At 39.5% G+C, this 16049-nt stretch overlaps 1 long non-coding RNA gene across 1 annotated transcript in view; it reads right to left on the minus strand.

Annotated features, from left to right (window-relative positions):
- The window catches only part of LOC309652121, a 175137-nt gene extending 164049 nt beyond the window's left edge, over window positions 1-11088 (minus strand). The window contains exon 1 of the long non-coding RNA XR_014258600.1: window positions 10764-11088. This is a non-coding gene — a long non-coding RNA (uncharacterized lncRNA). The remainder of the gene's footprint in view (window positions 1-10763) is intronic.
- Window positions 11089-16049: the final 4961 nt, after the last annotated feature.

Here is a 16049-nt window from a genome sequence, read left to right on the forward strand (position 1 = left end):
CTAAGGTTGGTTCAGTGGGTTGTGTAGGCTTCCTGGTGGAGGGAACTAGTGCCTGAGCTCTGGTGGATGAGGTTGGCTCTTGTCTTTCTGGTGGGCACGTCCACGTCTGGTGGTGTATTTTGGGGTGTCTGTGGCCTTATTATGATTTTAGGCAGCCTCTCTGCTAATGGATGGGGCTGTGTTCCTGTCTTGCTAGTTGTTTGGCATATGGTGTCCAGCACTGTAGCTTATTGGTCGTTGAGTGAAGCTGGGTCTTGATGTTGAGATAGAGATCTCTGAGAGATTTTTGCCGTTTGGTATTACGTGAAGCTGGGAGGTCTCTTGTGGACCAGTGTCCTGAAGTTGGCTCTCCCACCTCAGAGGCACGGCCCTGATGCCTGGCTGGAGCACCAAGAGCCTTTCGTCCACACGGCTCAGAGTAAAAGGGAGAAAAAATAGAAAGAAAGACAGAAAGAAAGAAAGAGGCTATAATATAGTGAAGTAAAATAAAGCTATTGTAAAGCAAAGCTATACAGACAAAATCGCACCCAGAAGCATATACATATACACTCACAAATAAAGGAAAAGGGGAAAAATTAATATATCCTGCTCCCAAAGTCCACCTCCTGAATTTGGGATGATTCGTTGTCTATTCAGGTATTCACCAGCTGCAGGCCCATCAAGTTGTTTGTGGAGTTTTAATCCGCTGCTTCTAAGGTTGCTGGGAGAGATTTCCCCTTATCTTCCCTGTTCGCACAGTTCCTGGGGATCAGCTTTGGATTTGGACCCGCCTCTGCGTGTAGGTCGCCTGAGGGCGTCTATTCCCCGCACAGACAGGACGGGGTTAAAGGAGCAGCTGCTTCGGGGGCTCTGGCTCCCTCAGGCCGCGGGGAGGGAGGTGTACAGAGGAGGCGGGGTGAGCCTGCGGCGGCCGAGGCCGGCGTGACGTTGCACCAGCCTGAGGCGGGCAGTGCGTTCTCCCGGGGAACTTGTCCCCGGATCACGGGACCCTGGCAGTGGCGGGCTGCACAGGCTCCCGGGAGGGGCGATGTGGAGAGTGACTTGTGCTCACACACAGGCTTTTTGGAGGCGGCAGCAGCAGCCCCAGCGTCTCACGCCCGTCTCTGGGGTCCGTGCTGATCGCCGCGGCTCACGCCTTTCTCTGGAGTTCGTTTAGGCGGCACTCTGAATCCCCTCTCCTTGCGCGCCGCGAAACAAAGAGGCAAGAAAAAGTCTCTTGCCTCTTCGGCAGCTGCAGACTTTTTCCCGGACTCCCTACCAGCCAGCTGTGGTGCGCTAACCCCTTCAGGCTGTGTTCACGCCGCCAGCCCCAGTCCTCTCCCTGCGATCCAACCGAAACCGAAACCCGAGCCTCAGCTCCCAGCCCCGCCCGCCGAGCAGACAAGCCTCTCGGGCTGGTGAGTGCTGCTCGGCGCCGAGCCTCTGTGCGGGAGTCTCTCCGTTTTTTTCCTCTGCGCCCCTGTTGCTGTGGGGTCTGCGGTGATCGCCGCGGCTCGCGCCCTTCTCTGGAGTTCGTTTAGGCGGCGCTCTGAATCCCCTCTCCTTGCGCGCCACGAAACAAAGAGGCAAGAAAAAGTCTCTTGCCTCTTCGGCAGCTGCAGACTTTTTCCCGGTCTCCCTCCCAGCCAGCTGTTGTGCGCTAATCCCTTCAGGCTGTGTTCACGCCGCCAGCCTCAGTCCTCTCCCTGCGATCCGACCGAAGCCCGAGCCTCAGCTCCCAGCCCCGCCCACCCCGGCGGGGGAGCAGACAAGCCTCTCGGGCTGGAGAGTGCTGCTCGGCGCCGAGCCTCTGTGCGGGAATCTCTCCGTTTTTCCCTCTGCGCCCCTGTTGCTGTGGGATCCGCGCTGGTAGCTGCGGCTCGCGCCCGTCTCTGAAGTTCGTTTAGGCAGCGCTCTGAATCCCCTCTCCTCGCGCACCAGGAAACAAAGAGGGAAGAAAAAGTCTCTTGCCTCTTCGGCAGCTGCAGACTTTTTCCCGGACTCCCTCTTGGCTAGCTGTGGTGCACTAACCCCTTCAGGCTGTGTTCACGCCGCCAACCCCAGTCCTCTCCCTGCGATCCGACCGAAGCCCGAGCCTCAGCTCCCAGCCCCGCCCGCCCCGGCGGGTGAGCAGACAAGCCTCTCGGGCTGGAGAGTGCTGCTCGGCGCCGAGCCTCCGTGCGGGAACCTCTCCGCTTTGCCCTCCGCACCCCTGTGGCTGCGCTCTCCTCCGTGGCTCCGAAGCTTCCCCCCTCTGCCACCCGCAGTCTCCGCCCGCGAAGGGGCTTCCTAGTGCGTGGAAATCTTTCCTCCTTCACGGCTCCCTCCCACTAGTGCAGGTGCCGTCCCTATTCTTTTGTCTCTGTTATTTCTTTTTTCTTTTGCCCTACCCAAGTACGGGGGGAGTTTCTTGCCTTTTTGGAGGTCGGACGTTTTCTGCCAGCGTTCAGTGGGTGTTCTGTAGGAGCAGTTCCACGTGTAGATGTATTTCTACTGTATCTGTGGGAAGGAAGGTGATCTCCGCGTCTTACTCTTCCGCCATCTTCCCGAGGACCCCAAGAAAAGGTATTCTTGAACGTTTAAAATCTAACTTCCAGAACATTTAAAAAGGCACTTTAAAAAATGACAATTCTTATTGTCTACGTGTTTTCAGGTTATAAACTGTGTTTGATAGTAATAATAACCCTGTTGGATAGGAAGTGTAATTATTGTATTCTCATTTTACAAATGAAAAATCTGAGAACCTAATATGTATGAAACTTACTCTAAGTAATTCAGTTAGCAAGTGGCAGAGTCAGAGCTAAAATGTGGTTCTTTTTTCCCAGTTTACTGCTGCCTCAATGGTGTACAATAGCCATGAGTTTGGAGGAATTTAAATACAAATGTAAAAGGGAAAAAATGTTACTTGCTATAAATAAATTTTTATTTATGATCACCCTGCAACTTCTAAGGAGAGTTGATCCTAAGGTCAGCCCTTTGTTAACAGAGTTATGCTATAATTGTGAAGTTAAAAGAATAAGAAAGAGCTAAATTGCTCTGCCTAAGAAAAGGGAAAATTTGTTGGGAAAACTGGACAGCTACATGCAAAAGAATCAAACTAGACTTCTTTCTCACACTATATACAAAAATAAATTAAGAATAGATTAAAGACTTAAATGCAAGACCTAAAACCATAAAATGCCTAGAAGAAAATATAAGGGAAAAAACTCTTTGACATTGGTCTTGGCAATGATTTTATGGATATGACACCCAAAGCACAAGGGACAAAAGCAGAAATAAACAAGTAGGTCTACAACAAATTAAACAGTTTTTGCACCATGAAGGAAACTACCAACAAAATGAAAAGGCAGCCTACTGAATGGGAGAAGGTGTTTTCAAACAATAAATCTGATAAGGGGTTAATGTCCAAAATATGCAAAACTTCAGACAATTCAACATCAACAAAACAAACGACCGGATTAAAAAATGGGCATGGGACCTGAATAGACATTTTTCCAAAGAAGACATACAGATGGCCAACAGACACATGAAGAGATGGTCAAAATCTCTAATCATCAGGGAAATGCAAATTAAAACCACGTTGAGATACCACCTCACAGCCATCAGAATGGCTGCTCTCAAAAAGACAAGAAAAAACAAGTGTTGATGAGAATGTGGAGAAAATGGGACCCTCACACACTGTTAGTGGGATTGTAAATCAGTGCAGCCACAATGGAAAACAGTATGGAGGTTCCTCAAAAAATTAAAAATAGGACTACCATATGATCCAGCAGTTCCACTTCTGGGTATTTACCCAAAGAAAACAAAAACACTAATTTGAAAAGATATGCACACCAGTGCTCATTGCATCATTATTTACAATTGGAAAGATATGGAAGCAACCTAAGTGTCCATTGATAAATGAATGGATGAAGAAGATGTGGCATGTATGTATGTATGTGTATACGTAGAATATTACTCAGCCATTAAAAAATGAAATCATGCCATTTTCAACAACATGGATGGATCTGGAGGATGTTATGCTAAGTGAAATAAGTCAGAGAAATACAAATACCGTATGATCTCACATATATATGGAATCTAAAAAACAAAACAAACTCGTAGGTAGAGAACAAATGAGTGGTTGCCAGAGGGAAGGGAACTGGGGTGGGGAAAAAGGTGAAGGGGATTAAGAGGTACAAATCTCTAGTTACAAAGTAAATAATCCATGGGGGTGTAATGTATAGCATAAGGCATATGGTCAATAATATTGCAGCAACTTTGTATGGGGACAGATGGTTTCTAGACTTATCATGGTGATCATTTCATAATGTAGTCAAATGTCAAATCACTATGTAGTACACCTGAAACTAATATATTATTCTAGGTCAACTATATTCCTTTTTTGTTTGTTTTTCTTTTTTCTTTTATTTTTTATACAATTTTTAAAGGTTACTTTCCATTTACAGTTATTATAAAATTTTGGCTATAGTCTCCATGTTGCACAATACATCCTTGAGCCTATCTTATACCCAATAGTTTGTATCTCCCACTTCTCCACCCCTATAATGCCCCTACCCCACCTCCCCACTGGTAACCACTAGTTTGTTCTCTATATCTGTGAGTCTGCTTCATTTTTGTCATATTCACTAGTTTGTTGTATTTTAGATTGCACATATAACTGATATCATACAGTATTTGTCTTTCTCTGACTTTGACAGAGAATAATGCCCTTTGCATAATGCCCTCCAAGTTCATCTGTGTTGCTGAAAATGGCAAAATTTTGTTCTTTCTTATGGCTGAGTAGTATTCCATTGTATATATATACCACATCTTCTGTGTCCATTCATCTGTTGATGTACACTTAGGTTGCTTCCATATCTTGGCAATTGTAAATAATGCTACTATGAACATTGGGGTGCATGTATCTTTTCAAATTAGTGTTTTTTTGTGTTTTTTTTTTTGATATATACCTAGGGTAGAATTGCTGGGCAACTATACACCAATAAAATGGATAAACTGGAAGAGTGGACAAATTCTTACAAAGGTACAATCTCCCAACACTGAACCAGGAAGAAATAGAAAATATGAAGAGACAAATTACCAGTAATAAAATTGAATTGGTAATTAAACTCCCAACTAACAAACATCAAGGACCATGTGGCTTCACAGGTGAATACTACCAAACATTTAGAGAAGAGTTAACACCTATCCTTCTCAATCTATTCCAAAAAATTGCAGAGGAAGGGACACTTCCAAACTTATTCTATGAGCATCAGCATTACCCTGATACCAAAACCAGACAAAGGTCTCACAAAGAAAGAAAATTATAGGCCAATATCACTGATGAACTTGAATGCAAAAATCCTCAACAAAGTACTAGCAAACTGAATCCAACAATACATTAAAAGGATCATACACCATGATAAAGTGAGATTTATCCAGGGATGCAAGAATTTTTCAATATCCACAAATCAATCAGTGTGATACACCACATTAACAAACTGAACAATAAAAACCATATGATCATCTCAATAGACGCAGAAAAAACTTTTGATAAAATTCCACATCCATGATAAAAACTCTCCAGAAAGTGAGCAAAGAGGGAACACACCTCAACATAATAAAGGCCATGTACATTAACCGTATTTTAATTAAAAAAAAAAAAAAAAGAAGGAAAAGGGAGAACTGTTGGGAGTTAGTTGTGCTTGATTTGGGAGGCCAAAGCCAGGCGGGCAGACCAGCTGAACTACGGGTCTGAGGGATAAGGGTGCCAGTGTTGAAGGGGAACTTTGGAGGAACGACAGAGATACCTCATGGATGCTTTCTTATAATTTTGCTTTTGAGATGTGATGTAACTCTAACCTCTGCCCCCCTAACAAATGATCAGCAAACTAGCAATTTCTTAATACTGCTAATAGGAAGATTCTGTCAGGATATAGAAACTGAAAAGATGTATTCTAGGGTTAGTTGGAATTTTTTCTATCCTCACCTGGCACTAGTAATATCTGGGTTACAAAAGAATAAATAACCATCTTTTAACCTTTACAGACAATTAAGGGTGCTTTTTAAAGGTCTTTGTATGTTCTATAGCAGATGCCATCAATTCCAATATGGCCAAACCTGTGATATAAGGAGTGAGGCAGACTGAGTGGAGGGTGCATGCCTCTTCTAAAGAGGACTGCCTCAGCTCAGACCTGACAGATGGCTATGGTGCAGTCAAGAATATTTCCATATCTTCAGATTTTTTTCATAAAAAAGCAAAATAAAAACAACTGGTGATCTAAATATTATGTGTACTTTTGTGAATTTAAAATCTACCATATTTTTAAAACAAAAGGAAATAAACTAGCAAACATAAAATACGGTGCTGGCCAAACAAAACAATCTGCAAGCTGGATCTACCTCTGGACCACCTGTTTATGACTTCTGCCAATATTCCCATTCTTTCACATGCTCCAAATTAAAATTGAGAAGCACTGGTATATATACAGCCTAAACACTTCAGACTAGTGTTTTATTAAGTAATTCTATGACCTTGGGTGAATACCTCTCCTCTTTGCACTTTAATTTTCATGTGGAAAGTAGGAAAAAATCATTGTCCGTACTTCATAGGATTGTTTTAAGGATTAAATATATTAATGCATTGTTTTCTTCATTCACTTCCCATCCTTTTTCTAAAATCACTCAGTCTATATTTGCCTTTAGTTAATCTCTAACCAGTAATGTCATTGCTCACCAACAGTGGTGTTTCTCAAGAAGGAAGTCTTCTCTTTATGCCCTTTTATTTTAATCCCTAGCCCTAGTCAATAACCAAGTCATGTTTTTGACCACTACCATGTTTCTCCAAATTCTGCTGAAGACACAGGTAAATTTCTAACTGAACTCCAGTAGGATGTTATTTGTCAGTGTTCCTACTACATAATGCTGGGGAAGTGAGCTTTTTGCAGGCACTGCTTTAGTCCTGAAAACGCTATACTTGCTCTTCATCTACTACTTAAGATTAAGACAATTTTCTTGTTTTCATTTTTTTTCAGTTAAAAAAATGCTTATAAAATTTCAAATAATACAAGAAACTAAAACATTTTTTAAAACCAGTGAAATACTGCCAACCAGATATAACTACCACATTTTACATGCTGTTTCACGATCTGCTTTATTCATGCATCATTGTGTTATGGACATTTTTTCTAGTCAATGAATTTTACTCACAAATAAAACAGCATACTCAAGAATGAGTATTCATTTCAATATGCTCTCACCAATGCTGGATATTTCAATTTTTTGTTTTATTCTTTCATCTTTGTGAGGCTCATAAAGGACAAATGATATCTCCTTGCTGGTTTTTTGTTTGTTTTATTATATTTTTTGTTTTTATTTGTCTTCTGCATTTCCCTAATTGTTTGGTCAAAGATATTTTTATATATTTATTGACAAATTTTTGTTTTTGTTATGAATTGTCTGTTCTTGCTTTTCGCAAGTATTTCTATCAGAATATTCATTTTTCTGTATTTATAAGAACTTTTTATATAATCCACTGTTTTACATAAATATTGCAAATATTTATCCAAATATTCCTCCTTTGTAAATTGCCTACCAGTTTCTATGAAACAAGTTGCTGAGGAACAGTGCTGTGATAAGTAAAACCATCATGTAGCCTTCACTATGTGCCAGGAACTGTTTTAAGTTAATTACCTGGATTGTCTCATGTAATCCTGTCTATAAGCCTACTATTATTATTCTTATTTTCCCACGAGTGAAATGAAATACAAAAGAGGTATATGACTTGACCAAGTTTCTACAACCAGTGGCTCTGCTGGTATTTGAGACAGAGTAGTCCGGCTACACTCCATGCTCTTAATCACTGTCAAAGATAAACAAAGCCAGACACTAGTTAAAGAGGTAAGGACAGGTTTTATTCAGTAACACTATTACAGTAGGGAAAAAAACTTCAGCATGAACTGAATCCAACTTTGATTTATGCAAAAGTGACTGGGCATTTTAAAGGGATAACGAGGGAATGGGGAGGATGTATAGTGGGAGCTTGAGTAGAGTCAAGGAAGTGGAAATTTACAGAAAGTGGGAAAGTGGATTGGTTAATGTAATTATGTCATCTTGGTTTGTTAATTGGCACTTATCAAAGTTAGGCTCCTACACTCTCACAGAGATCAGGAGATAGGAGCCCTATCTTCAGGTGTTGGCTGGAACAAACAATAAATTCTTGTGGCAGCCTTGAGCTTTCCCAAGCAGGAACTTAAGGGGGCTGGAGTCATCATCCTAGAGATGCAGCCTTGAGCTGTTAGCAACTATGGTAGTGTTTTTCGAACTCTTTTAATGGGTGGAAGCTGTGAAAAACATCATTTGTGCAGTTTTTGTACACTAGGTCGAGGCCAAGTTAATAAGAAGGCTCAGAGGAGCCTGACTAGAGTTTAGCCAAGGAGAGAATCTTTCTCACTACTAATCATTGTGGTAAACCATACATAGCTAAGTTTAAGTATACAGTTCAGTGCAGTAGGTACATTCACATTGTTGGCAGCCCTCACCACTACCCATATCTAGAACATTTTCATCATCCCAAACTGAAACTCTGTACCTATAAAGCAATAATTCATCATTTCTTCCTCCTCTCAGTACCTGATACCCTCTATTCTATTTTCTTTCTCTATAAATTAGACTATTCTAGGTACCTTTATTACTAGAGTCATATTTGTCCTTTTGTGTCTGGCTTATTTTACTTAGCATAATGTCTTCAAGGTTCAGTCATATCGCAGCATGTGTCAGAATTTTGGTCCTTTTCAAAGCTAATATTATTCCCTTTTATGTATATACCACCTTTTATTTATTCATTTATTCACCAATGGGCACTTGGGGTGCTTCCACCTTTTGGCTGTTACAAATAGTGCTGCTATAAACATGAGTGTACAATATGTTTGAGTGCCTGTTTTCAATTTTTTGGAATATATATGCAGAAGTGGAATTGCTGGATCATATAGTATTTCTTTTTTTTTAAATTGAAGTATAATTGATTTACAGTGTTGTGTTAGTTTCAAGTGTACAGCACAGTGATTCAATTATATATATAGACATATGCATATATATATTCTTTTTCAGATTCTATTCCCTTATAGGTTATTATAAAATATTGGACATAGTTCCCTGTGCTATAAAGTATGTCCTTGTTGGTTATCTATTTTATATACAGTAGTGTGTATGTTGATCCCAAATTCCTAATTTATCCCTCCCCCCTTTCCCCTTTGGTAACCATAAGTTTGTTTTCTACGTCTGTGGGTCTATTTCTGTTTTGTAAATAAGTTCATTTGCATCTTTTTTTAATTTTTAGATTCCACATATAAGCAATATCATATGATATTTGTCTTTGTCTGGTTTACTTCACTTAGTATGATAATTTCTAGGCCATCCATGTTGCTGCAAATGGCATTATTTCATTCTTTTTTTAATGGCTGAGTAATATTTCATTGTATACATATACCACATCTTCTTTATCCATTCATCTGTTGATGGACATTTTAGGTTGCTTCCATGTCTTAGCTATTGTAAATAGTACTGCAAAGCACATTGGGGTGTATGTATCTTTTCGAATTATGGTTTTCTCCAGATATATGCCCAGGAGTGGGATTGCAGGATCATATGGTAACTTGATTTTTAGTTTTTTAAGGAACCTCCATACTGTTCTCCATAGTGGCTGTAACAATTTACATTCTCACCAACAGTGTAGGAGGGGTCCTTCTTCTCCATACCTTCTCCAGCATTTATTATTTTTAGACTTTTTTTTTAAATGGATGACTACAACAAAAGCAACAATGATTGCAATTACCAAACATGAAACACACTCATACTATGTCATAATATTGACATTCAGTCCAGTAATCCTCCACTGTAACAGCTCCTTTACTTTGCAGTGAAAATTGATTTGTATATTTTTTGCCTCTGAGTCCTTGTGGGATTTTTTTTTTTATTCAAAGAGAAAGTCACAAAAATTATAATCATCCTCATCAGTTCACTCAGTCCCACGTAACTTTTTTTTTCATCTTGATCTTTTGTTAGCACTTTTATGAATTCATCAGTTTTCCATTAGAGTTCTGAAAATGCTTATTCATTCAGTTCAGCAGTATAGTCAGTTACCAGAAACCTGTACTTGTCAGAGTCTTTTCCATGAATTCCTTGAAGATGAAACCCTTTTATAGGAACACATTTGCAAAAGCATCAGAGAACACCCAGAACTGTCTGTAAATGACAAAAGACTTAAAAATGACCATGGTTAAAGATTTGATGAAAGTGCATAACAATGCAATTGACAAGGAAATTTAGTTATTTCTGAGATATACATTTTAAAGTAATAACTAGAATTATGACTTATAACATTATACCAGAACATATAAGATTTTTAGAAATTTCATGTAATGTCTGAAACATTTATATTAACATATTTCCATACAAATAACCCAAAGAAAGTTTAGTATTAGTTGTTTTGTTTGTTTGTTTGTTTTTTTATACTGCAGGTTCTTATTAGTCATCAATTTTATACACATCAGTATATACACGTCAATCCCAATTGCCCAATTCAGCACACCACCATCCCCACCCCACCGCGGTTTTCCCCCCTCGGTGTCCACATGTCTGTTCTCTACATCTGTGTCTCAACTTCTGCCCTGCAAACTGATTCATCCGTACCACTTTCCTAGGTTCCACCTACATGCGTTAATATACAATATTTGTTTTTCTCTTTCTGACTTACTTCACTCTGTAGGACAGACTCTAGATCTGTCCACGTCTCAACAGATGACTCAATTTCATTCCTTTTTATGGCTGAGTAATATTCCATGTATATATGTACCACAACTTCTTTACCCATTTGTCTGTCGATGGGCATTTAGGTAGCTTCCATGTCCTGGCTATTGTAAATAGTGCTGCAATGAACATTGGGGTGCATGTGTCTTTTTGGATTATGGTTTTCTCTGGGTATATGCCCAGTAGTGGGATTGCTGGATCATATGGTAATTCTATTTTTAGTTTTTTAAGGAACCTCCATATTGTTCTCCATAGTGGCTGTATCAATTTACATTCCCACCAACAGTGCAAGAGGGTTCCCTTTATTCCGCACCCTCTCCAGCATTTGTTGTTTGTAGATTTTCTGGTGATGCCCATGCTACCTGGTGTGAGGTGATATCTCACTGTAGTTTTGATTTGCAATTCTCTAATAATTAGTGATGTTGAGCAGCTTTTCATGTGCTTCTTGGCCATCTGTATGTCTTCTTTGGAGAAATGTCTGTTTAGGTCTTCTGACCATTTTTGGATTGGGTTGTTTGTTTCTTTAATATTGAGCTGCATGAGCTGTTTATATAGTTTGGAGATTAATCCTTTGTCCGTTGATTCGTTTGCAAATATTTTCTCCCATTCTGAGGGTTGTCTTTTGGTCTTGTTTATGGTTTCCTTTGTTGTGCAAAAGCTTTTAAGTTTCATTAGGTCCCATTTGTTTATTTTTGTTTTTATTTCCATTACTCTAGGAGGTGGGTCAAAAAAGATCTTGATGTGATTTATGTCAAAGAGTGTTCTTCCTATGTTTTCCTCTAGAGTTTTATAGTGTCTGGTCTTACATTTAGGTCTCAAAACCATTTTGAGTTTATTTTTGTGTATAGTGTTAGGGAGTGTTCTAATTTCATTCTTTTACATGTAGCTGTCCAGTTTTCCCAGCACCACTTATTGAAAAGACTATCTTTTCTCCATTATATATCTTTGCCTCCTTTGTCATAGATTAGTTGACCATAGGTGCATGGGTTTATCTCTGGGCTTTCTATCTTGTTCCATTGATCTATGTTTCTGTTTTTGTGCCAGTACCATATTGTCTTGATTACTGTAGCTTTGTAGTATAGTCTGAAGTCAGGGAGTCTGATTCCTCCAGCTCCGTTTTTTTCCCTCAAGACTGCTTTGGCTATTCGGGCTCTTTTGTGTCTCCAATACAAATTTTAAGATGATTTGTTCTAGTTCCATAAAAAATGCCATTGGTAATTTGATAGGGATTGCATTGAATTTGTAGATTGCTTTGGGTAGTATAGTCATTTTCACAATATTGATTCTTCCAATCCAAGAGCATGGTATATCTCTCCATCTGTTCATATCATTTTTAACTTCTTTCATCAGTGTCTTATAGTTTTCTGCATAAAGGTTTTTCGTCTCCCTAGGTAGGTTTATTCCTAGGTATTTTATTCTTTTTGTTGCAATGGTAAATGGCAGTGTTTCCATAAATTCTCTTTAAGATTTTTCATCATTAATCTATAGGAATGCAAGAGATCTCTGTGCATTAATTTTGTATCCAGCAACTTTACCAAATTCATTGATTAGCTCTAGGAGTTTTCTGGTGGCATTTTTAGGATTCTCTCTGTATATTATCATGTCATCTGCAAACAGTGACAATTTTACTTCTTCTTTTCCAATTTGTATTCCTTTTATTTCTTTTTCTTCTCTGATTGCCATGGCTAGGACTACCAAAATTATGTTGAATAATAGTGGTGAGAGTGGACATCCTTGTCTCGTTCCTGATCTTAGAGGAAATGCTTTCAGTTTCTCACCATTGAGAATGATGTTTGCTGTGGGTTTGTCGTATATGGCCTTTATTATGTTGAGGCAGGTTCCCTCTATGCCCACTTTCTGGAGAGTTTTTATGATAAATGGGTGTTGAATTTTGTCAAAAGCTTTTTCTGCATCTATTGAGAGGATCATATGGTTTTTATTCTTCAAGTAGTTAATATGGTGTATCACATTGATTTATTTGTCTATATTGAAGAATCCTTGCATCACTGGGATATATCCCACTTGATCGTGGTGTATGATCATTTTAATGTGTTGTTGGATTCTGTTTGCTAGTATTTTGTTGAGGATTTTTGCATCTATATTCATCAGTGATATTGGTCTGTAATTTTCTTTTTTCGTAGTATCTTTGTCTGGTTTTGGTATCAGGGTGATGGTGGCCTCATAAAATGAGTTTGGGAGTGTTCCTTCCTCTGCAATTTTTTGGAAGAGTTTGAGAAGGATGGGTGTTAGCTCTTCTCTAAATGTTTGATAGAATTCACCTGTGAAGCCATCTGGTCCTGGACTTTTGTTTTTTGGAAGATTGTTAATCACAGTTTCAATTTCATTACTTGTGATTGGTCTGTTCATATTTTCTGTTTCTTCCTGGTTCAGTCTTGGAAGGTTATACCTTTCTAAGAATCTGTCCATTTCTTCCAGGTTGTCCATTTTATTGGTATAGAGTTGCTTGTAGTAGTCTCTTAGGATGCTTTGTATTTCTGTGGTGTCTGTTGTAACTTCTACTTTTTCATTTCTAATTTTATTGATTTGAGTCCTCTCCCTCTTTTTCTTGATGAGTCTGGCTAATGGTTTATTAATTTTGTTTATCTTCTCAAAGAACCAGCATTTAGTTTTATTGATCTTTGCTATTGTTTTCTTTGTTTCTATTTCATTTATTTCTGCTCTGGTTTTTATGATTTTTTTCCTTCTGCTAACTTCGGGTTTTGTTTGTTCTTCTTTCTCTAGTTCCTTTAGGTGTAAGGTTAGATTGTTTATTTGAGATTTTTCTTGTTTCTTTAGGTAGGCTTGTATAGCTATAAACTTCTCTCTTAGAACTGCTTTTGCTGCATCCCATAGGTTTTGGATCATCGTGTTTTCATTGTCATTTGTCTCTAGGTATTTTTTGATTTCCTCTTTGATGTCTTCAGTGATCTCTTGGTTATTTAGTAACGTATTGTTTAGCCTCCATGTGTTTGTGTTTTTTACTTTTTTTTCCCTGTAATTCATTTCTAATCTCATAGCATTGTGGTCAGAAAAGATGCTGGATATGATTTCAATTTTCTTAAATTTACTGAGGCTTGATTTGTGACCCAAGATGTGATCTATCCTGGAGAATGTTCTGTGCGCACTTCAGAAGTGTAATCTGCTGTTTTTGGATGGAATGTCCTATAAATGTCAATTAAATCTATCTGGTCTATTGTGTCATTTAAAGCTTCTGTTTCCTTATTTATTTTCATTTTGGATGATCTGTCCATTGGTGTAAGTGAGGTGTTAAAGTCCCCCAGTATTATTGTGTTACTCTCGATTTCATCTTTTATAGCTATTAGCAGTTGCCTTATGTATTGAGGTGTTCCTATGTTGGGTGCATATATATTTATAATTGTTATATCTTCTTCTTGGATTGATCCCTTGATCATTATGTAGTGTCCTTCCTTGTCTCTTGTAACATTCTTTATTTTAAAGTCTATTTTATCTGATATGAGTATAGCTACTCCAGCTTTCTTTTGATTTCCATTTGCATGGAATATCTTTTTCCATCCCCTCACTTTCAGTCTGTATGTGTCCCTAGGTCTGAAGTGGGTCTCTTGTAGACAGCATATATATGGGTCTTGTTTTTGAATCCATTCAGCAAGCCTGTGTCTTTTGGTTGGAGCATTTAATCCATTCACGTTTAAGGTAATTATTGATATGTATGTTCCTATGACCATTTTCTTAATTGTTTTGGGTTTGTTTTTGTAGGTCCTTTCCTTCTCTTGTGTTTCCCACTTAGAGAAGTTCCTTTAGCATTTGTTGTAGAGCTGGTTTGGTGGTGCTGAATTCTCTTAGCTTTTGTTTGTCTGTAAAACTTTTGATTTCTCCATCGAATCTGAATGAGATCCTTGCCGGGTAGAGTAATCTTGGTTGTAGGTTCTTCCCTTTTATCACTTTAAATATATCGTGGCACTCCCTTCTGGCTTGTAGAGTTTCTGCTGAGAAATCAGCTGTTAACCTTATGGGAGTTCCCTTGTATGTTATTTGTCATTTTTCCCTTGCTGCTTTCAATAATTTTTCTTTGTCTTTAATTTTTGCCAATTTGATTTCTATGTGTCTTGGCGTGTTTCTCCTTGGGTTTATCCTGTATGGGACTTGCTGCGCTTCCTGGACTTGAGTGGCTCTTTCCTTTCCCATGATAGGGAAGTTTTTGACTATAATCTCTTCAAATATTTTCTCTGGTCTTTTCTCTCTCTCTTCTCCTTCTGGGACCCCTATAATGCGCATGTTGTTGCGTTTGATGTTGTCCCAGAGGTCTCTTAGGCTGTCTTCATTTCCTTTCATTCTTTTTTCTTTATTCTGTTCCGCAGCAGTGAATTCCACCATTCTGTCTTCCAGGTCACTTATCCGTTCTTCTGCCTCAGTTATTCTGCTATTGATTCCTTCTAGTGTAGTTTTCATTTCAGTTATTGTATTGTTCATCTCTGTTTGTTTGTTCTTTAATTCTTCTAGGTCTTTGTTAAACATTTCTTGCATCTTCTTGATCTTTGTCTCCATTCTTTTTCTGAGGTCCTGGATCATCTTCACTATCATTATTCTGAATTCTTTTTCTGGAAGGTTGCCTATCTCCACTTCATTTAGTTGTTTTTCTGGGGTTTTATCTTGTCCTTCGTCTGGTATATAGCCCTCTGCCTTTTCATCTTATCTATCTTTCTGTGAATGTGTTTTTTGTTCCACAAGCTGCAGGATTGTAGTTCATCTTGCTTCTGCTGTCTGCCCTCTGGTGGATGAGGCTGTCTAAGAGGCTTGATGGGAGGGACTGGTGGTGGGTAGAGCTGTCTCTTGCTCAGGTGGGCAGAGCCCAGTAAAACTTTAATCCACTTGACTGTTGATGGGTGGGACTGGGTTCCCTCCCTGTTGGTTGTTTGGCCTGAGGCAACCCAACACTGGAGCCTACCTGGGCACTTTGTTGGGGCTAATGACAGACTCTGGGAGGGCTCATGCCAAGGAGTACTTCCCAGAACTTCTGCTGCCAGTGTCCTTGTCCCCTTGGTGAGCCACAGTCCCCCCCCCCAGCCTCTGCAGAAGACCCTCCAACACTAGGAGGTAGGTCTGTTTCAGTCTCCCCTGGGGTCACTGCTCCTTCCCCTTGGTCCCTATGCTCACACTACTTTGTGTGTGCCCTCCAAGAGTGGAGTGTCTGTTTCCCCCGGTCCTGTCGAAGTCCTGCAATCAATTCCCACTAGGCTTCAAAGTCTGATACTCTAGGAATTCCTCCTCCTGTTGCTGGACCCCCAGGTTGGGAAGCCTGAAGT

Source organism: Balaenoptera physalus (assembly GCF_965194825.1).
Source record: "Balaenoptera physalus genome assembly, chromosome: X".
Lineage (NCBI taxonomy): Eukaryota > Metazoa > Chordata > Mammalia > Artiodactyla > Balaenopteridae > Balaenoptera > Balaenoptera physalus.